This window comes from Xiphophorus couchianus, chromosome 17 (assembly GCF_001444195.1).
Source record: "Xiphophorus couchianus chromosome 17, X_couchianus-1.0, whole genome shotgun sequence".
Lineage (NCBI taxonomy): Eukaryota > Metazoa > Chordata > Actinopteri > Cyprinodontiformes > Poeciliidae > Xiphophorus > Xiphophorus couchianus.
In genome coordinates, this window is record NC_040244.1 from 12,062,050 (window position 1) to 12,086,729 (window position 24,680).

A 24,680-nucleotide genomic window follows, 5' to 3' on the forward strand; every position below is an offset into this window, starting at 1 on the left:
AAGACAAAAATCTGACTAGTAAGAGTAAAGACAGCCGTGCCGCACATCACTCCAAGAACCAGAATGAATACCGCCATATGTTGTTTTCTAGCGCTAGAGTTAATTAAACAATTTGCTCTCATCTGATGAATAAGTTGACGATTTCGCACCATTTGTTATGTTGCAGCATGCAATCTGTCTCTTCCCGATAATCAAATTTCCATTCAGTGTGGAGTCAAATAACAACATTAGCAGACTGGAGAAAAAAAAATAGTCTTCCTTGAGCAGTGTGTTTTGTATATTCGATATTTTAATTGTAAATAAAAGTAAGCGCTCACCGCAATTTATTAATGTGGGAAGCTATGAATTATGAAAGCAAATTAAACTAAATTCATGCACAGAGAAACAACACAGTTCATAGCATATTAGAATCCCAGCAGAATACTCACATAACTCCTTGATTGTCCCCAAGGGATGTAATATCTATGCTTTAATTTCACATGGTAAGTTAGCATATCCTGTTACAAGCCATTACAAGCTTTTAATGCCTCACACTGTGCCTGGGATATGCTGCTACTTTATGCTCTTTAAAACTAAAGATTTAACTGTAATGGGACAATTTTTTATGTTTATTTTACAGGCAAAGTTGGTTTTGCGAAATTTACCCATTCAATTAGAACCATTTATTGGAAAAAGAAAAAAAAATAACGTCTATAAAAGCTTTCTCCACAACTAGCATTGCAGAGATGGGAGGTGAATAAATGCCTTCTCCCTCTGGGGTGTGGCATGTAATTAGCTATTTTTATTCACTTCTTAAGGGTTCTTTCTCCATCGTAGCTGCTGGGCAGCCATGTTAATTTTTTCTGCTGGCTCTGTGTTTTTTGGGGGGGTTTTTGTGTTGGTGCCAGGCAGAGTTGCAGAGCAGCAGGTAACTGATGCCAAAGAAGCGCTGGTTCGTTAATAAACCCACATTCATACCAAGACATGAATGGCTGCTTCAAATGTGTGAGTCCTTAGGTAATAATATACTAGAGAAAAATGGAGGGGATTTAGAAAATAATCTGATCTATGCTTATGTGGGGCAACTGTGGCTCTATGGTAGAGGAGTCGTCTTGCGATCGGAAGGTTGTAGGTTTGATTCCAGCTTCCTCCTGCCACATGTCAATGTGCCTCTGGGCAAGGCACTTAACCCCAAATTGCGTATCGGTGTATAAATGTGTGTGTGTTTCTGAGTGCGACTGGGTGAATGTGACTCTAGTGTAAAGCGCTTTGAGTGGTCAGAATGACTGGAAAAGCGCTATATAAGTTCAGTCCATTTACAACTTACCATTTATTTAAAATGAATAAGCAGATCTGCAAAGAAGAGCTTTTTCTAAATAGTTATCCATCATTTTCTGTTCAGCAGCTGAAAAGAATTATTTGTAAAACGACTATAATCTGACTATAAAATATTTCAAGAAGCCATAGAAAAGGAATAGTTACAGGGATCTTTTTTTGGCATTGATGCCTTTCGGCTTCTCCAGACTTAAAATTGGATTTGAGTTCAAACTCCCTACTACAGAATCTGTCCGTTGTTTCTTTTTCTTCCCTCAGAAGACTTGTTTTCTCACTCTGGGTGACTCATTTAGCTCAGAAAAGCAGTGGCAATCATCAAGTGTTTGATATTTATTTTCGAAATTCAATTTCTCTCATACATGGTACTGTGAAGCAACAATGCAGCATAGAGCTTATTATGAGTCTTCTCTGTATGCATTTTGTTTTGCTGCTTATACAAAAACTAATGCGGAGCACTACTTTGGTTTTCTCTGTATAGCGCATAATCCTTGAGAAAATCATTCTGAAAGCTTTTGCAAACATCCATCCTTTTTCTAATAAGAGTCTCTATGGCTCATTGAGTTTTTCTAGCTTCATTAGATGTTTGTGTGTTTTTACAGAATCTGCACAAACCTTAATAGGCTTCAATTTTGTCAAAGCAGCATTTTCTGGTGGGTGTTTTCCACTTTTTGTGCATCAAGTCTCCTCCAAATTGAAAAATTGTACACAAGTGTTGTTAGTTGGTTAAAATGCTGACTTATTAGAATATGTATTCTCTATTTGGCTTCCATACATACACATACTGCTACACTTGAACACTCTACTTAATCTGAGATTAATTTAACTGTCTATGGCTGAAGATTTGCTCTAATTAATGTAATCTGTTTTCAGAATATGGACATAAAAGTTTGATTTAAAATATATTTTTAACCACTAGAGGCACCATGGGACCTCAGGTGATGAAATCGTCTTACATGGCATAGAAACGTCTCAAGTGCTAACCAGTTGCTCTCAGTATGTGACTATTTGAAGTGTAGCTTCGGAAAGCGTAAGTGTTGACTTTTCATCGACTTTATTGATATCCTGTTCATTTATTTCGAATCTTTATTTCTCCATGTGCTTCGTGACCCGTCTCTATTCTCTTGTAGTTTTTATCCCATTGTTGGGTTTGTGTCAAAGGTAATAGAAAATCACCCACAAAGTGACCGTATGTTTGGATATTCACCAAATCTGGTGAAATGCCTTTTCCAGGACCAGAGAGCTAATGTTGACCTGTCTGCCCTTTTTCCAGTGCTAATCGACAAGCAGCGAGTGTGTGTAGATGGCATGTATCATTCTGGTTCATGAATGCATATTGGTGAGACATAATGTTGACAACACTGCCAAGATCCCACTTGATGATCCACTAATGGAGGGGGAGAGCTGGCAGGTTGATTGATAGTTGAGTCACTAAGGTTGCCGTGGTATACTCCTCAAGTCTGAAGTATCCAGCCAGACTTTAGGCAGAATATCTTCAACTATTCGGTTAAGAAACATACCTTGGATGCTTACTTTTTCCAAATATAGGCTGGATATCATTATGGTCCAGTTGTCTTTCAATTTTTTCAACTTCCTGATTGCCTGTCAGACTTCTGCTCAACCTATTGGAAGTTTAAGTCCAAGGGCACAGTCTGTTTTTATTATAATTTTTTTTTTATGTTCATGTCATGTTAAATCCTGCTAAAGTTTAGCATCTTGTTAACCGACTACGGTCTGTCCAGATGTTGTGGGCCAGCTTCGTCACTTAAATCTTAAAACTTTGGACTTGTTTGTTGATGCTCATCATAGTCTATGGCAAACACATCATGTGCAATGTCTGTTTTTTTTTCCTTGTGTTCAGGGAGATTCCACCACTAAGTGCCAGAGTGTATAAGACTTACAATCTTGAATACCATCAAATGGCTGAATCACTATATAATGGACTATAAAGTGATGGAGTGAACAACTTGAACATAACAAATTTCTTTCTCCAGAAGCAAGAAAGCTATTTTATTTAGGCCCCTTAAACTGTTTAAACCACAAAAATAAAGTGAAATTAGTTTTCAAGTTGAAGCATGTTTTCGGGTTTATTGCCGTCTAATAAATACAGCTATCAGTAGGGAGGGATGATGCTCATTTGTGACAACCTCATTTCATATTCTCGCCAGTTGGGCATGCCTCAGATTTTGAGGTGTAATATAGCCCTGCCAAATCAGCAGTAGCCCATTACTCATCCCCCTCTGTGCTGTCTCCTGGCTGGTGCTCCGGCACTAATGCAGATTACAGGGATATATGAGGGCTATTTTGTTCGCTGCGGGGTGGAAACGATCAACGGCAACCCCATCCCTCTCTGATGCACGACTCTACATCTGTTCCCCCCCCCGCAAAAGCCTATCTGGATATCCATCAGAGCCAAGCCCCTTATCAGATCTAAGGCGGCTGCATCTATTGCACATCAATTATAGATGCTGTGTGTGAAAAATTGGGTCACTCTATCAACACTTTCCCTCGATCCATGGAGACATTGTTTAGTTAAGTGATTAGTGGCTTATCTTTACATACAGTTGCAGTTGTAAGTGTTAAATGGTGCGTTTATGATGCCTGGTTACAGCAGCATAATTGCCTTAAGTGAGGAAAAACTATTTCCCACAGTAATTTTGGTATGATTTAATGTGGCTCCTTTTTCCACAATTTAGATCAATTAATCAGATATTTACACAACGTTTGCTTTTATGCTCTTAAGCGGCCTTTCTTTGACTCATCTGGACAGGAAGTCACACAAGTTGTGCTTACGTCACAATCCATTAGAACCGCTTTGCTCTCGTCTTGCACTGACACAGGTGGTGACAAATGAGCCACGCTGCATTCTTGCAACCCCAAATTCATTTCCAACTTGCTCCCTGACGGAGAACACAGCCGTATTATTCAAATTTCTAACCCATTCACTCCGAGTGGTACATGTCAGAAAACCTAAACGTTTTAATCTTCATGCAAGTCTCTCCTAATCTGTTACATAAATAGACCATTCATCATATTATTGGGCCTTTACAGCTTGACTGTTTGAGTGATCCGTTTCTCAAACAGCCCCCTCTCCCTGCAGCCCAATCAATCATTTTTCAATGAAGATGTCACAGCTCATTGTGTGGAGGGTTACCATTCGTGGTACCGGAATCATTCGGGGAATGATTCCGGTTTTTGAAGTGAAAGCCGGAGCCATTTTTGATCCAGTGGATGGTTTGAATAATTTGGCCAAAACACTGTTCAATTTTACTGCTGGCTTGTCAACAATTTTCACCTCAGTGGAGGTGGTAGCAGGTGCGGAAATCTCTAAGCATGCTTGGTATTAACTTTTCATTAGGCGCATTAAACTGCACGAGTCATCAACAAGTAGTTGCTGCTCGACATAATTGGTTTGTGGTTAATGTCTGTTTTGAAGCTGTAAGTGTCAGCGAGCTGCGGAAATCCCAGCAGGAGCTCTTTAAGACTTGAGATTTTCTCAGGAAGAAGCACTTTTTAAAGACAGGCAGCCTTTAAAGACTGGCAGCCTAAACTGCACGGCAACAATTTCTTCCAGGCTGTGCATTGTTATCCCAGCCACTCATAATGATCCTTAATTCAATAACCAACCCGCAGGATTGTCTCATTAAATAACCAGCTGCAATGCAGTAATAAAGATTTCATTTCTCATCTTGAGTTCTTGCGATTGCACATCTCACCTCTCCTCTCTTCTTTCTCTTTCCTCTGCTGCAGCCTCCACCAAGGAGTTGATGCGGAGACCTGTGACAGCCGGAGCCGGCGACATAACCTTCGAACACAAGTGTTTTCACCAAACACACTTCAGGGAAATTACAGTGCTGTGCAGAAAGGTGGTAGCTTATTTCTTTATGTTTTGTTTCTAAGGAGCAAGGCTTTTTTGGGGGTGTTTTAAGTTGGCTTCTTACTTTACTTTGGTTGTTTTTCACTAATCTGCAGCCCAATACCTGACAATTTTCAGTAGAATCCCTTGTAGTTTAAGCCACACATCTCATTGGCTTGTGAAAACATGCATATTTTATCAACCTCTAAATCTAAACCATTTTAAAAAATGCACAAAGTTGTGTTCATCTCTTGGAAGCGCAGTATAAACCAACTATTGTCTGGTTTACAGCTGCATATTCTTCTAATGATATGCAAATATCTACATTTGTGACACAAAGGGATGAAAGATTTATCAGTTACTGGGTTAATAATGATGTACTTCTGACCTTTTAAAAGAAGCACAGTTTGCTTGAGGTTAATTTAGGATCAAATCAGTAAAACGCCTAATTAATAAACTTGGTAATTTGCATTTTAATTGAAAAGTTGTATCTCATATCAACATGTCACCAACATGTCATATGCGCGGTCGCTTATTGCATCAATATGACTGATAGATTTATGCAACAAGTGGCATTTATTGTCAATCTGATCTGCTTTATTAACACATGCAGCTGATTTATCCATCAAAGTGACCAATATCTAAAATATGGGCTTATGAGTTAACTTTTTAAGCCTTTGAATATACTTTGCATTCTTCTCATTGTTTTATTTTCTCACTTAGTCTCTTTTTATTGATTTTTTTGTTTGTTTTTCCTCCCAAATATCCATTGAACTTGGTCAAATATGATGAACATCACACACATTTATCTCAAATCTTGTATATTTCATGGCCACTCTTTGTGGTCCGCATCGAAAGCTCCACTCTTACTGAAGTGAGATTAATGAGATTTAATCTTTTACCTCATTGCCAATGCTTTATCTCATGAGGTCATTCATTGGCGCGTCAGCCCTCCTCCACCTCCCTACCCTCACCGTACCTATGTTGCAAAATTAAACTTGAATTAGATCATTAGCATACAAAGCAGGAAACCTACTGCTGTGGAGTCATACATATTTATCTGGACGTGCCTGACTTGTGCATGCACGCCATCATACTGTAACCCCTTTTGCATGCAAACACCCCTGTTTCTCTTGTGCAGGAGACAAGCGAGCGCAGACTATGAAATGGATATTAATTAGAGTAGGTTGGTTTTCAGAAGCATAAATTTAACTGCAAACCATCTGATTAAATTCAAGGGTTTCATCCAAACAAGCTTTTCGAAACATGGCAGGTTGACTGGAAACTGTGTGCATTTGGAACCAGAGCAGATGGATTTTGATTAGGATCGTTGCTTTCAACGCATCAAATATTGCTCGCACACAGAGGAAATGCGAAATGCCTGCAGTCCAAACTCATCTGCTGCACATTAACAAACAGAAAAAGACAAACGGGGAACACGGCCTTCTGAATAATCATGCGTTGCCTCATGAATGACTCCTTTTCTCTCTCCTTTCCCCTCTGTCCTTTCCACTAGAAATTAACTTTCTCCTTAACCACTCTCCCTGCTTCCTGGGGATCACTTTCCAGCCTTCTTCTTCCTTCCAGCTGGGAGAACAACTCCCTCCTTTTGCAGCTATGTGGACTCCTCCATTAGTATTCCTTCCTCCTTCCCGCTTTTCCCTCCCTCCTGTGAGATTGCTGTTGTGTCTTATGGCTTTTTATTCCTACGTGATGGTAGATGGGTTCATGTAGGAGTAGAAGCCACTAAACACACGGTGAGTGCTCGACATGCTGGCCAACACATGCAGAGAGCTTCCTGTGGATATGACAGCTGCCATGTTCACATCAATGTCCTGCCCATTATCCCAAATGCACACGAGGTTTAAATATAGTTCAGGGACCTCACTGAAGAGTGGGGCTGTTTTAGACTGGAGTCACAATTTGGTCCAAATTGGAGCGACAACTATAGATTTTTATTATTTTCGGAAAAATCCACAGCAACTTTCAGCTGAAAAATCAATCCTCAGTGCAGAGTTGTCTTAACCGACCTACTTTCCCCAGCTGCATGCTGGCTGCTTGTGTCTCCAATTCGATATTAATTTCTTCACTTCCCTGCCCTGCAGTCCTTGATCAGAACTGCAGCTTGAAAGATCTCAAAACCACTTTCGAAATAAAATGACTCTCTCAGGTAGGTCACTCAATAATGTCTGAATATATTTGCCGTTTCCCTGTTAAGTTGTGTAGAAAAGGTTCATATCCCTTTTTAACAGCACTAGAAAGTTTTCACACTGTAGCGCGACATATTACAGTCCATACTTTAAGTTCTGGAAAGTAGTCGTTCTATCAGACACTTTTCCATTATTTACCGGGTATTTATTGGTTTCTATGGTCCTTCTGAGTAGTAACTTATCAACTACTTTTCTTGAACTTAGAAGTTACTTTGCTGAATTTACCGGGTATAGACATATAACTTTGATTGAACCTAATAATAGTTTCAAAAATGTTGTCCAAAGATACTTGGTAAGTTCCAGAAAGTTATGTCTAAGTTCTGGGAAGGTAACAGATAACTTTTATTGACGTTGCAGGAACGTACCATGAAGTTTGTGGAAAGTAACAAGTTCTGCAAAAGTACATCCTGTTGTATAGAGCCACCAAATTGTGAAAGTATTATTTCAAACTTTTTTGCTCATCTCTAAAGTACGCATTTCATACCTCTGTAGTTTTAAAGCCTTTCAAGAGAACGTTGTAATATTTTTTCATTGCGTCACTTTCGCATCGTTGACTGTGGACTCTTAATATAAAAGTATTTTTGATTTGTCTATAATGCTATTTATATGTTCTACAAAGTTTGATTAGTTTTAAATCACTCAGATGATCTAAAATTGTGTGACTAGTCATTGAACGTTATCTTCCTTTCTCTCTAAAAACCTGAGCTCTTATATCTCTGATTGCAACGTTACTGAATTCACCTTTTGACCGAATCTTTTCTGTCTCAAACCTGAGCGATTGAAAGCTTGCAAAATCACCATTTAAACTGTAGCGTAGAAAAGTGGTTTCATTGACCCTGCCTCCAACATGTAAGGCCATATTAAAGTGTTGTGGTTAAAATACATTCGCTTCTGAGTGGACAAGACAACAGAAAAATTGCATTGTATTTATTCACAAACCAAAAATGGGGACTGCAAAAGCTCTTGTGACTGAAATGCCTGTGCCTTTGATGACAACACAGATGCAACAAACGATCTTTTTTAAAATGCACTGGCTGACTCATTGTGAATCGCCTTGGTGCAGAAGTTGAACAGGGAGTTCCTTGAAAAGACTCGAGTCTGAGGAGACCAGCAGGAGACCGGCTCAGTCTGTTTTCTTAGATCTGAAGGGGTCGCAGTCTAAAGTGCCAGATTTTATTGTAATTCACAGTTAATTTCTAAGCGTTTTAGATATTTCACTCAAAATAGTAGGAGTTGGTAACCTTGAAGCACCAGATTTTGAATGTTTTTCCAACCAGCTTTCCTGATAAGTTTCTCAATCCCTTCAAAACTTCAAGGCAGGAAACTTTAAATCAACTCGGAGCAACCCCCTTCATTTCCCTCCTAAATTATGTACAAATTCTGGCACCCTAATAATGGCGCGGCAGTAACTTTCGCCTGGGCTGAACTTGGTGTCAACTAATTAAGCAAGAAACTCAAATTATCCTGCTGGTGGGTTCATTCGTGTGCTGCAGGGTTTGGGTTTAAATGTCAATTCCCTGTTTGTGTTTGCGGCGAAATACGCTGCCAGCCTGCGCTCCTTACACGCAAGTTGAATAAAGTCTAAACAGGCAGAAGCCAAGAGCTGAATTATTAATCCCTAGATATTACAAGAAGCTGACACATGTTTGCAGTTGTGGGACATTACTCCTTCGCTCATTTGAGATGCATAATAATTTGAGATGAAAACGAGATAAGTTCTGCCAAAGTTTAATGATTTCTTTTTAAGCTATAAGATGTTGTGATCTAAAATTCAGAGGGGAGGCTTGACAAGTTTCTGTTGCCTGCATTATCTGTTTAATTTATTTCTCAGGTTCCCACTCCCACATAGGGTTTTTCTACCCCCCCCCCCCCCCCCCCCCGCTTTATTGAGTCGTGAGGTGGTCTGAGAGAATATTTGAACAGAAGGAAGACATTAAAGAAGGCAGAGGAAGGCTTCGATTTTTAACCCTGTGGGGGTCCATGGGAATCTAAAGGTGGGAATCAACAGTGATGAAGTCTACGGGAAAGAGCCTGCATTATTTACAGCAGCACAGGCTCATAAAGGGGGAAGCAGTGTTTGAATAGATCGCTCCTGTCTTTTCGTCTTGCCCAAGGGTTCGCTTCACAGTTATGATCCAACCAGACTGCAAACCTCACATCCAAATGTCAAAATGATAAGACAGGCAGCACTTGGGCTCATTTTAATATTGACAGCTGTTCATTTTTTCCAAATTACGGCTTCCGTGACTCTACGACTCATGATCTGATTCTGCAAGGTCGCCGATTCCTCAAGTTCCGGTGGAAATCATCAACTCTGGTGTAATGGGATTTTCCTCTGACAGATGCAATAATGCGGTGTGTTTGTGTACAGTAGGTTTAATGTACGAGTGTTGTTCTATTTTATCTCCACCCTGCTTCAGGCTCTGCTTTGATTTTTCTGTAATAAATAATGCTCTTTTGTCTTCTGTGCTGCATTTGTTCCCTGTTGTAATCTCTCTACTGCTCAATAAATTATGAATAATGCCAGTTCAACCTGCTGTATATCTCTTTTTTTCATTTGTCAGATGGTATAGTTTTCTCCCTTTTTTTCCCTAAAAAAAACATGCACAGGCATCACAAACTCTTTCGGTGAGCAGTTTAACTCAAAACTCACTGAGATCTCAAAAGAAATACCAGAAACTATCTGCTTTTTGTGCACAGAACGTGAGCAGGAACTCAACAACACAAGGAATATCAATAGTCTTCTTGCACATTTAGCTATGTTTCAGTATTGCATGTAGGTACCAATAAAAATAATCTTTTACCATCTTCCCGATTATTTGGATACAAAAATCCACTAAGTGAATAATTTTGCTGCAAGTGTTTTGGGACAACCAGGCTTATATATTCAGAGACTAATGTTCTTGTTTGTCTTTGCAAAATGACTCGATCTCTATCAAATTGGAAAGAATGCATCTGTAAAAGGAGTTTAGGTTTGAAATTACATCGTTATAGGAAGCATTTGTTTTGATCTGAACCTTTCCAACGGGTCTTTGTCCTGCTGGAAGGTGACCCCACCCAACTCTCAAGCCTTTGCAGCCACTAATGGGTCTTCTTCCAGGATTCCTCTGTATTTAGCTTCATTTGACTCTCTTCCTTCTGAAACAAATAATCTCCACAGCATAAGGAGAAACACCATATTTTGAAAGATGGCAGAGGACAGAACTGTGAGCTTAGGATGATGTGCAGAACTAGATTTTCGGCTGAAACGTTTGCACAATGACTAAAATATTCTCTTTTTTTTCTTTTTTTTTTATCATTTAACTTTTTATTTGTATTTTTCACTTTTGTTTACATACACAATATACATGAACACTTCACATTCAACATAACATAACATAAAACTTTAGCTTGGGAGCTATTCTATTCTATTTGACCTTTGTCCCGTCTAGTTTGCCTGTTCTTTGTTTTTGTCGCTGTCTTTGGTCTTGAATGCTGTCCATTTCATCCACTTTTCTTCCATTTGTGTTTGTTGAAGTCTCAAACGATGTGTCAGTTTTTCCATAATGTAGATTTCTTCTATTATTCCAGTCCACTAAAATATTCATTTTAAGTATCAGACCAGATTAAATTGTGTTTGCTAGCTGTTCTGCATGGTAGACGCTGTCTTACATAACACACTTAAAGCACTTTCCCATTCGCCTAGTTGCCCTCTCATTTATTAGACTCAAACACTGAAATACAAATTACGAGGCGACTTGTGGTCGAGTGCCTTACCAGAGAGTATGGGTCAAAGCTCAGGACTTAAGCCCCCAACTGATTGCAAGATGACTTCTCTTCCCATCCTGTGTGGTATGTGGCAAACCTTGAACCACACTTATGATTTTTAACAATGCTTTCTTCTTGCCACTCGCCTGTTAAAGCCAGGATTGTGAAGATTTTAACTGAAGCCTGGTGTATACTGAGTTGAACAATAGTATAGAGCCTGAACATGACGCACCGTGCAGCCTCCATATGATACAATCTTGATGTCACTGTACAATAAGACTCAATATGTCATTGCTGCTGAATTGTATCAGAAAGGCCCAACAGACATCGGTCCAATGATCGAAGGACAGCCAGTTAAAGGAGTGATCACACTGAAATGGAAAAAAGAGAGGAGGGAGAAGAGACATCTGTGGAAGAGCCAATAACTTTGAAATGGAAGATAATCAGAAATCTGTCTCAGCAGTAGTCACCCTACATGACTTTTCATTAAAATTTCAGGCTCCGCTTGATATTTGTTCTAGACTGATTTGGTGAGAAGAATACGCTCATAAGAAAGATCTAAAGATTCATTTGCAAACGATTTTGACAAGGAAAGCCAATTATCGCAGCTTTGTGGAGCTATTATTCTGGTTTAATAGTCGTCCTCTCATCAGGATCTCCACCCTGAGCTGTCGATCTCTGCAGCTCACCCAGAGCTACTTTAAATCTCTTCCCTGATTAAAACTCTTCTTGCCTGATAGCTGAGTTTTACTGGATGTTTATGCAGAGATATCAGACTAAGGGAGGCTGAATACAAACACATGTTTAAGACCTTCATTTGTAACTAAAAAAGAAAAGTTAAATGGCTAGGGATGCATTTGAAAAGGGACTTTATTGTGTAAATTTTGTTTTTGTGTTTCCAGTCTCGTATTTACTGCACAAAAAGCCTCATTTTTATCTTTAGTAGAGTTCAGAGAATAAACTGAGTGAAGCTCTTCCTCTCACGCTTGTATTAAAGTTGCAGAGTAGCTTGATATTAAAATACCATTCCATGTATTAATCATTAAAGCTAAACTTTTATTTGCAGAATTTGACTAGAAAGCTTTCACATCAAATCACATTAGATGTATATGTCAAGAGAATCAAATTAAAGAAGTTTATTTTTAAAGTTTATTTAACCATTTTTTCTTGATCTGAACTTGGGGAGTTTCATATTTGTAAGGAAATCTGCGAAATTCTGAAAAGCTGCCTAATTATGTAGACTCATCCTTCACATCAGTTCCACATCACAGGACACATCTGTGTCAATATTTGACAGACTTTGTCTTTTAATTACATATTCCCTTTTGTGCACTCTCCCAAATTTCAGGCATTATCTCATTACCGCTTGCGTGCCAACAAATCTCTTTGCACTTCCTCTAATTGGAATGAGGAGCGGTGCCAGTGTTTACAGAGGAGAGGAGAGGCATGTCGCTGGAAATTTGTGAGCGGAGAAGACGCAAAAAAAGTGTAAGGGCAGCCTGTGGATTTCCTCTGATTTCATCAGTGGAAAAAAAAAAAAAAGAAGACGTGTGGGGCGATTCCCAAGACAACAGGCAGCTGGTGTATGTCGGCGAGCTTTGCTGCCCAAAATCTCTGAGAGAAGAAAGTGAAAGAGTCTCATGAAGGCTCTGCAAGTCATCCTCGGCTTTAGAGTTAACTCCACCTTTCAGCTTGACTGCCGCAAGTCATCTGTGCGCGGTTACAGGGCGCTGCAAGCATGGCGTCTTTATTTTGTAACGCGCTGATGGCGTTACGTGTAGCAATATTCAATTCAAATAACTGCATTTAGACATTATTTGCTTAATGGTGTCCACTTGAAAGCATTTTTGATCCCATCAGAAACAACAAACTGCCCACCAGATGGGTCAGGGAGCAAAACGGAAAGCAGAGAGAAATTATAAAACGACATCCAGAGCATTGTTGTTGATTATTCAGTCCACCGGCTGAAAATCTACCAAAAACATGGCCGCCTACGTAATCTTACAGGCTGGAAAAGGAAGCAACCAAGAGGGTTGTAGTAAATCTGGTGGAGCTGAATCAGGTAGTGGTTAATAAGTCTGTAATCATTGGCTGAGTTTTGTTTTGAACAATTTTAGTTTCAATCATTAGTTTTCTTTCTCCTTCCCAAAACTTCAACAAAATCGAGCAGTGTCAGTATTTGTGCACTAAGCTAAACTAACCCTTGTTGTAAACTGGTGAAAAAGAAAGCCACAAGATCTGCTTTCAGGTTGGATATTTTTGCAAGATAAGTTTTTAGGGTTTATTTTTGGTGCAACAAGTGTTTTCAAGTCATATCTGCAGTCGGGCTCATCTGGACTCCACTAACTGTGTAATCAATGCGTAGTTAACACTTTGTTTATACTCTCTCGAGCTTCTTTGAGCTTAGTTGGTAGAATATCTCTTCATAGATTATTTAATTGGACACGATGCATGTCTGCTGGAGGAGTCCGATTCAAAGAGGGGGGGAAAAAGGAAGGGCAGAATCAGCTGGAGTTCTTGTTTTGCAGCCTCTAATTTACAAAAAGTTGTGCCTTTCAAAGGTCTACATGACATTTTGGAAATGATCTTCTCACAGCGTGACCTGCCGAGATCTCATTGTGACAACGACGTGCTGAGTTCCACAGATCCCCTCACACACACCCCCACACACACACCCCGTCTCGCTGGAGCCCATCACGATGAGACGACCACTGTTTGAGTCCACTTAATGAGAGTGTAGAGTCAGCGCTCTGGCTGCAATTACAGTGTTTAGGACTATTTAATGATATGTTAATGGCTTGGCTGTATTACCTCTCAGCTGCCCAAACAACATTAAATACCCTGCGGCTGATTAATCCTGCCTTCACAAAAACATCCAATTAGAAGGAAAATGTTGAAATCTAGATCTGCCAGCAAGTTTTTTTGGGGCCAAAAAGTACACCAGCGCAAAATGAAGCGTGACGAGATTTACAACAACAAAAAAAATACAATTAGAGATGACAAATGAAGTTTTTAAATGTACGTTTTAATATCTTAAACGTCCACTCAGGGATGCGATGCCAAAACACACTGCTCTTCCTCAACGCTCAGCGTCATAAAGGTTAAATCAGCGGCCCCTTGGTTTTATAATGCTCTGCCTACGCAGTTGTTGCTCACGGCGCCTGCCCCAAAATCTGAGGAATCCTGTCCAAAAACATCTCAAACAACTTTAATTATGTAGTTTTTCTGTTGTTTATCTGCTGAATAAAAACCACAAGAAGGATCTTGACGCTGCGCTCTAGCCGAAGTAAGATGGTTCAGAAGATAGTTAAGAAAACCTTGTTTTAGACATGATCAGAAGTAAGATCATCAAATGTGAGCCAGACCCTTTAATAAACACTGAAACTGCCTGTTAATTTAGCACCAACTCATGAACTTCAAATCCAAGTCCATCCAAATTTTCTTTTCAAGTTTACGCTGTCCACATGACCACCCGCTTTACATTGAATAGAAATGCAAATACGCGACGGAAAATTGGAATCGGCGCAATTGAGGAGAAAAAAGTAATGTGTCATCCTGCGGGCTGTGGTGGACTGGAGGATGAATAAACGGAAAATGTTCTCCTCCTACAAACTCTGTTGAGATGGGTGAATATTCACAACACAGATATGTTAAATGTTGAACCATATATCCCTTGAATTTGAATTTCTAATCATTGACGTCTGCATGGACGATAAGGGTGGCCATTGTGTGCACAAGACGAGCACAGCGTGACGAACAAGAGGCGTTTCCGTTCAGTGGCATTGCATTCACTGAACTGAGAGCCATAAGAAGGTTAACCTGTACGTTTTGAATTTATGTTTAATGTCGTTACGCACCATTTGTCTCCTGATGAGGCAACCGGTGCCCAGGCAGGCGTTTTGGTCGACCACCGTTTCAAACTGCTCATTACCCGGGTCATACCCGTCAACAGCGCCCGACTCCCACTCTGATCATTATGAAAATGAATAAATTCAGTGATTTTGCAGATGTTCTGCAATCCCCTCCCATGTGATTCCCTCAATGTCTGCTTCCTGTACAGCTGTTTCTCATTAGTAAATCACCTTGCCTGTCTTCTATCCAGCAATCCCCCTCCTCTGTATATATACCCCTATTTTTCTCCTGCTGCCTGTCAGATCCTCCTGTCAACTATCCTCCTATTTGGTCCAAATCATTCACTTGTTTTTGTCTTTGGTTTCCTGCTTTCCGTTAAGTCAGTGTTTTGTTGGCAACTTTTATTTGCCCGCTTTTATGTCCCATATCACCAGCCTTTAACAGATGGCGTCTTTTTAAATCATCTTTATCTCTGTAGTACATTTAAATCACAAACACTGGCCAAAGCACACACAGATTAATAAGACGAACTGAAAGACATGAGTCCTCAGTTTTATTATTTTTAAACGAACCTATAAAAAAGTTCAGCCTGGTAATCCACTAAGTCAATAAAAGAGGCTGCTAGGAAATATTGATTGAAAGCAACAAAGAACCCACACAATTAAACAGAAAGCCTAATCTCCGAAAAAGCCAGTGAGCGGATATTTGTTTAAGGTGAGATTTAAACACTGACAATAAGGGAGGAAGCTAAACATCAAGGGGGAGGGAGGTTGTACGAAAGTTGAAGAAAGCTGAAAGCTCCCAAACCAAGTTGAAATGGTCTGTAGATTCCAGGAGTATTATCTTGCTCTAATGAGAAGACAACACCACAGATATTAATGCCGGTGTTACAGGGAGCGGCATAGCTTTTTGCTTTCTTTGTTTTCGTTTTCCTGATGTTTGACATTGATTTACTGAAACTAAATCGATTTGTGGACAGAAACTGTCTTTGAGGGCACTGAAAGTTTATTTTCATTTGAATGTCGTTGGTTCTGCAGACACCGTAGCAATAATAAACTAGCCTTGTTATCACCCTATAATTGAAGTGCGTCCCAAAAGTATCGATAGCCGTTGATCTTTTTCACATTTTTATCACAGTACAATCGCTAACATTAAATGTGTTTTCTTCTGCTGTCTAATAAACCAACACAGAATCTCGCACAACTGTAATTTGGAAGAAAGAAGTTAGCAAATGCTAATATTCACTAAATGCAAAGGGTAGCGATGAGCCACCTTTGCTTAGAAACCTCTAATTAAAATCCAGGTCAACTAATTGGGTCAGGAGTAATCTTATTAGTCATTTCCACATGAGTACCATTGTTCAGGGATTTCATTTCCTTTTATATTGTGACTGACCTTTACTCTGATACCCCAAAATGAAAGGCATTAAATCCAAAAGCTATGATTTTGTCATTTGAATGTATCAAAGGTTCCATTTAAAATCAGGCTTGTGTTTCCCATTTTTAACCTGTCAGACTAGTATTTGTTGCGCTGCTGAAAATAACCATTTTCTCCAGCATAAAAGCCCTTTTCATGTTGTCAGGGCGGGTGTGAGCTTTAAGCTCCATCGTGTTTGCCTCTTATCAGGCCTCAGAAAGAGGTTGGGAAGGTGATTGGGGTGGAAAGGGGGGGGGGTGCTCATCCACAGCAAAGAGAGGAGGGGGGTGGGGGGGTGCCTAAAGAATATAGCATCCTTATCAAAGGCCCGGGTGCTGAGCCTCAGTTAAAAATAGAAACCGAGGGAGATTGGCATCGATTTCTGCAGGCGTTGACGGCCCGATTGACAGCAGCACCGCAGCATCGGGCTGTTGAGCCATCGAGGGAATCCGCCAGACAGCCTATGATGAGATGAGATGGGGAGATAACTTCTGACAAGCACCTCCACCCGCCACCCATTTCTAATCACCCCCGTCTCCACGTACACACAAACATGCACACAAGGAGAGAAAAGTAATTACCGCCTGCACGCACACACACATACACGTTTGCTGCCCCCTGAGCAAGTAACGGGTCTTTGGCTGGCTGAGCATCCACCTGTCCCGTGTCTGCTGCCAAGTCAAAGCTCATGTGCTCACGCACATACAAAATACCTCTGGAAGTCCCTCCACAACAATCAGCCGCCATCCTAGGGTTATCTCACTTAATTATCTTCCATCAGTGAATACTACCTAATGTCCATGATTCGTCCTGGATGGGGATGTCAGTGACCTTTGTTTTATTGCTGTAACTAAACCACACAAAGTCATTATTTTGGTTACACAGTCATCTCAGTGTAATTCATCTCTCTGAGGTATTAGGAGCTATTCAGTCACACTAATGGACTGAGTGGCCTTTTTAGCAATACTTCAGAGATGATTCAAACCTTCCCTGAGATAACAACATTTACAAATGACTTGTTTGTCATTTGCAGATTAGATCCTGATTATTGTTCAGTTGCAGCCTGATGCCAGTGGGCTTAGACCAGACACAATGTAGACACGTGTAGCAGCCGGCTGCGCCTCACTTCTAAACAGTTAATTTATTCATAACAAATTTCATCTCAAGGCAGGTCCAACGCAGATTCGGTTAAACAGGATCCACGTTGCTCCAAATCTAATTAAAACCGAGCCAAGACTTTGAGCCTTGACTGCAGCTCGATGTGATGCGACGCACTTTAATTTGAGAGAAATACTCTGCTACAAAACCGAAATGAGCATTTGTTTGCATAATAATGAGGACGAGAGACTGGAAATAAAAGGACTTGTTAATGTAAGAGTGTGAAATACTGTTCTTAACATCTTAATGAAAAGATCTTAATGGACTTCGAGGGCATTGTTAATAAAAAGTGCGGACCGGTTTTCTTGCACATTATAGAATAGAGGTGTATGTCTCCCTCTAGTGGCAGAAATATGACATGTTCTGCTTTAGAAACAGCACCTGGATAAATGTAGAAAAAACTAAACAAAAGATGAACGCAGCGTTCATTACTTGTTAAAAATAGTCGTAAATGTAAAAAATGTCGAAATTATTTATTTACTTATATATATTTGCCTGTATATATCATTTATAGACTTGCAGGACCTCACAGCACTACTAATACTCAAACCTTTTTTCCCCATATTGTCATGTTATAGCTATCAACTTAAAAGTATTTTATTGTAGTTTTACTTTTCCTGAACTTGAGCCACGTATTAGGTTTCACCTTACATTTGGTTCAGTGAAAGATGATGTTCTGCCGAAACCAAACACTCCAAACAGCTTTTAATCATCGTGACTCAAAACGGTCCTGGTGGAGCTGCAGTGATTAACTGGCAGCATTATTCTACAACTAATCACTCTGCAGACAGAACTGAGTCTAATCAAATTTCAGAACGTTTTTTTTTATTGCATCAGTTTGCAAAAACTGTAAGTTAATATTTCACTGTCAGAAACTAAGTGTGTCAATTGGCCTCTATTAATTCATCCATGTTATTGCAACTATAGGTGAATTGTACTACTCAAGCCAGGAAAATGCAAAAACTTGAAACTTTATTCAGTTAGATTTTTCACCAACATTATATCTTTTTGCTAAATGCCACGAAAATCAGAGAGTTTGTTTGTCAAAATCTGAAGTTTGCGTATATCCTCAGTATTTGGTAGCTTAACCTTTTAAATGTATTGCTTTGAGTTTCGTCCACCAACTCTTCACCAGTGGCGTATCTAGGCCCGTTTTAGGGGGTTTTAGGGGGTCCTAAAGCCCCCCTAAAACTTTAGCACCCCTAAAACTGTATCTCAGCACCGCTGAATCAGGTTGCCACCCATCCCGTAAAACACGGAGTCGTCCCATATTTGGCCGTTAAATGTGCGTCCCGTATTGAACCGACACATAACTGTCCGATAGAAACGCCTATCATACACACATCAACACTACATTTAACAATAACGACCAAAATAAAACACAGGAAATATTAAGGTCAGCTAAATTCTCGTGGCGGGAGCTAAAAGGACCCCAGAACGCTGCGGACCGACGCTGAACGTCACCGTTGCCTAGAGACGGACACTAGGCAACCGCGGTGAGCTGCTATCAGCCCGCGTCTTTTTAAAACGTCCTCGACCCGATTCAGTGTCCTTAGAAGAAAAAACGCTTTTAAAATACAGACGTGAGTGAAAAGACGCGCATTATAAGCGGAACAATTTCAGAGAGGATGGATACGGTGGACATAGAAAGACAAAAAAAAAAAAAGTGTCCGTCCGCTGCTGAATGGATCAGGAGAGGAACCGCAGACCCGTCAGAACCTAGAGAACCAGAAATCAACGTCTCTTCATCTCCAATCATCTCTTGAGGCTGACATGGTACAGAACATTTAGTTATGATTGATTAAGTTTCTTATTGTGATTTTAGTTGACTATTGTGGTTTGATTCTTTGCTTAGGATGTTGAGTTTTGATGATATTTAATAAATAATAGCATTAGCCAAAATAAGTGGCCATTTAAAGAACAAATCATACGAATAGATTAACAGTAAATACATAAATATTTCCTACATTACATTACTTTCTGTGTGTTTTATTCAAAAATGTCGATATATTTTATGAATAATTGTCCAGTGGTGATTTAATGTATTATTTCACTAATATTTTGTTAATGTGGTTTACCAGTTTGGATAATCTGACTTCCTATCAATGAAGAAAAAACATGCTAAGCAAAAACACACCAGACCTGCAGGCCAGGGCCGGTTCTAGACGGGGGCTAAGAGGGGCTCTAAAGAAATTATACTAAATAAATGTCTGTTTTTAAAAAATATTCAGTGGTAGATATTTTTTCTTCCCAATTTTCTTTTTAAGGTATTATTAAAAATACATTACAATTATTTTTAATGAAAATTAATTTAAGGAATTAAAAATTATGGTACTGCTCTTTTAACTGCTGTATGGAGATGGGACCACACTTTCCATCTACTAGATCAGAGATCTGCAACCTGAATCTCTGGAGACACACGTGGCTCTTTGGCTCACATTATTAAATGATGGAATATTAATCTGTTTTTGTTTAATTCTTTTTTAAGTGTTTCCATAAACCAGTCTGCACGGGCCCCTGTGGTAAATTAGGTCTAGAACCAGCCTCTAAAGAAAACAGTAAAGACCATTATATATATATATTTTTTTTTTTAAACCAGCTATAAGGGAGCAAACTTGTTTCATCAGCACCTTAATTCAGATGACAATCTGCAATGCAAAATATTATGCTTAGTGGGTTTTTTTTTTTTTACAATGGGCATTGCAGTACTTATATAATATAGAATTATTTTTATATTTATGAATAAAATTGTGTACAGCATTCACTTTATTTATTTGAAGAGTATTTTGTAGTTCCCAAATCTCCCTGGAGTCACTTAAATAATGTAAAACTAAAGAACAGTGCAGAATGTTAGGCTGTTTCTTTGCGAAGAAAAAGGTGTTTTGTTAAAGACTAGATCTCACTAGTCATTAACCTGAACGTCTAGATAATAAACTGGTTTTAGGTTTATTAATCCTATGCATGAAATCTGTGAGTCGGGATTTCAGTTGGCCACAGGACGGTCAGGTGACCAATGACCAGCTGAGCCAATCAGGTGTTAGTATGTACGAATTTACGTAGGTACGTTGAAATACTGTTGTAGGCCTTTCACATTAATCATTAAATCAATTAATCGCATGATAATTTTAAACAAACTCACTAAGTTCCATTGGCATGTTTTATGTTTTATCTGTTTTTCTCTCTTTCTTCCAAAACGTGGATTATAAAAGTTTTAATTTGGTGCTTTGGTCTCAGCCCTTTGTTGAAGCACAATTTTGTTTACCAAGACTTCTAAATGTATTTATTTGTTGTTTTATTTATTTGTTTGGGATATTTAAAATGTCTTACAGTTCCAGTGTGAAATGTTCATTAGAAACGAAAGTTTCTAAAAACCCACCAAATATAAACTTTCTCTCTCTGCATGAAAGAGAGTTCATCACTTGTTGATAAAAAGCTTAGACGAAAAAGTAAAAGGACCTGCATTCAAATACTGGAGGTAAAGAGGACAGTGTGGAGCGGTCGCCTGCACCTGATTGGCTCAGCTGGTCACGTGATCCTCGGATCATAATCACATGACACAGACCCCCTATTATCATTTAACAAACAGGTCTTTTTTATAAAAACTTTGTCTTTAAAGCCCCATACCTCACGAAACTGGCGCTCTGCGGGTGGGAGAAGAGTAGTTGCCCCTGCTGCGGTGGCGCTGCGCGTCCTGGAGGCCAAACCTGATTGGCTGAGCAGGTTATTGCTTTTACTTACGGCAATCCGTGTCATGTGACTAAACTTTAATAGTCACATAACATAAATATATGATGTAGATATGTAGAAATAGATATTCAAATCTACATATCGAGCAGTGCAACTTGTATATACAACATAGAATAAATAATTCAGGGCAAAATCTCCTCCATCCCGCCAACATCGTACCTTACGCTTCCTGCGTAGTTTTTTTTTTTTTAAAGAATTTGTCTTTCAAAAAACGTCAGTCTGTGACGTGTGATTCGGAGTTAGAATATGCCACCCGAGGATCACATGACCAGCTGAGCCAATCAGGTGCAGGCGACCGCTCCACACAATCCTATTTACATACAGTATTTGAATGCAGGTCCTTTTACTTTTTCATCTGTGACGTCACTGATTGACGTCAGACTGACGTCATAGACCGGCCGGAGCGGAGTCTTTGAATGTAGACCCTCTGCATCATTTCTCCACTTGGTCACTAATCATTTTGTTTTTGTCTCACGTGGCAACACTTGTGAACGAAACCTCACTTTCGGTCTTTGCTAAAACCTAAATCTACAAAGATTTAGCGACGGACGGAGAGAGAGGTAAGAGACGGGAATGATGATCTATCCTAGGATGATCTCTCTAAACCTCATTTTCAGTCTAGATAGATCTAGACTGACCTCATTTTCAGTCTAGATAGATTATCCTAGGATAGATCATCGTTCCCGTCTCTTACCTCTCTCTCCGTCCGTCGCTAAATCTTTGTAGATTTAGGTTTTAGCATAGACTGAAAATCAGGGTTCGTTCACAAGTGTTGCCAAGGGAGACGGAAAATAAAAGTATTGGTGCCGGGGCTTTTTTTAAAGAACTAGTCTTTAAAAAAAGTATTTTTTTAAAAAAGACAAGGTCTTAAAAAAAAGCACAAAGCCAACTGGCGCAGTTCCAATTCATAGGCTCATATTTTTCCAGCCCAACCACAAGAAAACTTTATAAATTATATTTGTTAAATGATCTTACAGTATTTTGTTAATCGTTGAAGTAGAAAAATATGACCCTAAGTAAAAACAATAGCGAAGAGCTGCCTCTCTCGCACCTCCCTCCACCAGCAGTTCCTCAGGATCCTGGTGGGGGAAGCCGAGAGAGCGCCTGAAGGACCCGTTGCATGCAGTCACTCATCACACCACTAGGTGGCTCCAAACACATGGATACAACAATCTCATTACAAACACAAACACACTATTATTATTATTATTTTGGGCAAAATTCACATACACACTTTTCTCTCTGTTACATATATGTTGTATATACAAGTTGCACTGCTCCTTATGTAGATTTGAATATCTGTTTCTACATATCTACATCATATATCTACAGGATGGGCCATAAGTTTCCATAGAAAGAAAATTTTTTTATATTGGACAACCGTTCTTATTTATATAATGTGCTCTATATGATTAGCATTGTTTTGAATACACAGATTAATCACTTCGTGGTTGTTGTGCAACATTTCCAGTTTTTGGAAACTTACAAATATGTAGAAATAGATATTCAAATCTACATAAGGAGCAGTGCAACTTGTATATACAACATAGAATAAATAATTCAGGGCAAAAACTCCTCCTCCATCCCGCCAACATCGTACCTTACGCTTCGTGCGTAGTTTTTTTTTTTTTTTTAAGAATTTGTCTTTCAAAAAACGTCAGTCTGTGACGTGTGATTCGGAGTTAGAATATGCCACCCGAGGATCACGTGACCAGCTGAGCCAATCAGGTGCAGGCGACCGCTCCACACAATCCTATTTACATACAGTATTTGAATGCAGGTCCTTTTACTTTTTCATCTGTGACGTCACAGACTGACGTCAGACTGACGTCATAGACCGGCCGGAGCGGAGTCTTTGAATGTAGACCCTCTGCATCATTTCTCCACTTGGTCACTAATCATTTTGTTTTTGTCTCACGTGGCAACACTTGCGAACGAAACCTCACTTTCGGTCTTTGCTAAAACCTAAATCTACAAAGATTTAGGGACGGAGAGAGAGGTAAGAGACGGGAATGATTGTCTATCCTAGGATGATCTCTCTAAACCTCATTTTCAGTCTATGCTGATGGACTGAAAATCAGGGTTCGTTCACAAGTGTTGCCAAGGGAGACGGAAAATAAAAGTATGGGTGCTGGGGCTTTTTTTTAAAGAACTAGTCTTTAAAAAAAGGTTTTTTTTTAAAGAAAAATACTTTCTACAAAAATACAAAGTCTTAAAAAGAAAACTTACGCAGGAAGCGTAAGGTACGATGTTGGCGGGATGGAGGAGGAGTTTTTGAACTGAATTATTTATTCTATATGTTGTATATACAAGTTGCACTGCTCCTTATGTAGATTTGAATATCTATTTCTACATATCTACATCATATATCTACAAGATGGGCCATAAGTTTCCATAGAAAAAAAAGAAACATTTTATATTGGACAACCGTTCTTATATATATAATGTGCTCTATATGATTAGCATTGTTTTGAATACACTGATTAATACGTGGATCACTTTGTGGTTGTTGTGCAGCATTTCCAGTTTTCTGAAACTTGTTATGTTCCGGGGTTCTCTGGTTTTCTTGGTGGGGTTTTTTCCTGTGCGCCTTTTCCACCTCTTACCACCAGATGGCGACAGGTTCCGGTTGGAGTGCGGTGGTGTCATCATCATCCTCAGCTGTCATCGATTACCCTCATCAGCGGAGCATACTTTAGGAGTTGACCGCCAGTCCAGCGTCGCCTGAGTCTTTGCCAGTCACGGTTCCTCTGAGCCCCTTGAGCCCTGTCTCTGTGTTCCTCGTTGCCTTGAGCCTTCCTGTGATTCTCTTTGTGTTTCTCTGTGGTCTTCAGACTTAGACTTAGACTGACTTTATTGTCATTTTGCGTGCACAGGGTGTATACAGAACAAAATTTCGTTGCATACGGCTCAGGACAGTGTTTTGAGGTTCCAATGTTGTGAGTATAAAATACAGTGTAAAATATGAATATAAAATATAAAGTGCAGGAATGACAGTAAAATAGAAGTTATTTAGCTCTGTACATGTGCAAGGTATGAAGTGGAGACCAGTTTTTGAGTGCAGTCCAGTTAAGAGTTCAGCAGTCTGATGGCAAGTGGGAAAACGCGGTTTCGGAACCTGGTGGACCTGCACCGGATGCTGCGGAACCTCTTTCCAGAGGGCAGCAGGGAGAACAGTCCATGGTGGGGGTGTGAGGGGTCACTGATGATGTTTCGGCCTCGGGACACGCAGCGCTGGGATGAAATGTCCTGAATGGAGGGAAGGGGGGCCCCGACGATCCTCTCTGCTGTCCGCACCACTCTCCTCACGTTCTTCCAGTCGGAGGCGCTGCAGCCTCCACACCACGCAGAGAGGCAGCTAGTCAGAATGCTCTCTATGGTGC

At 39.7% G+C, this 24,680-nt stretch overlaps 1 long non-coding RNA gene across 2 annotated transcripts in view; it reads left to right on the top strand.

The window, feature by feature from the left end:
* Positions 1–9,909, top strand: part of LOC114161230 (uncharacterized) — a 61,058-nt gene extending 51,149 nt beyond the window's left edge. For both annotated transcript variants that reach the window (XR_003598964.1, XR_003598963.1), the window contains exon 3: positions 5,062–9,909. This is a non-coding gene — a long non-coding RNA (uncharacterized LOC114161230). The remainder of the gene's footprint in view (positions 1–5,061) is intronic.
* The last annotated feature ends 14,771 nt before the right edge of the window (positions 9,910–24,680 follow it).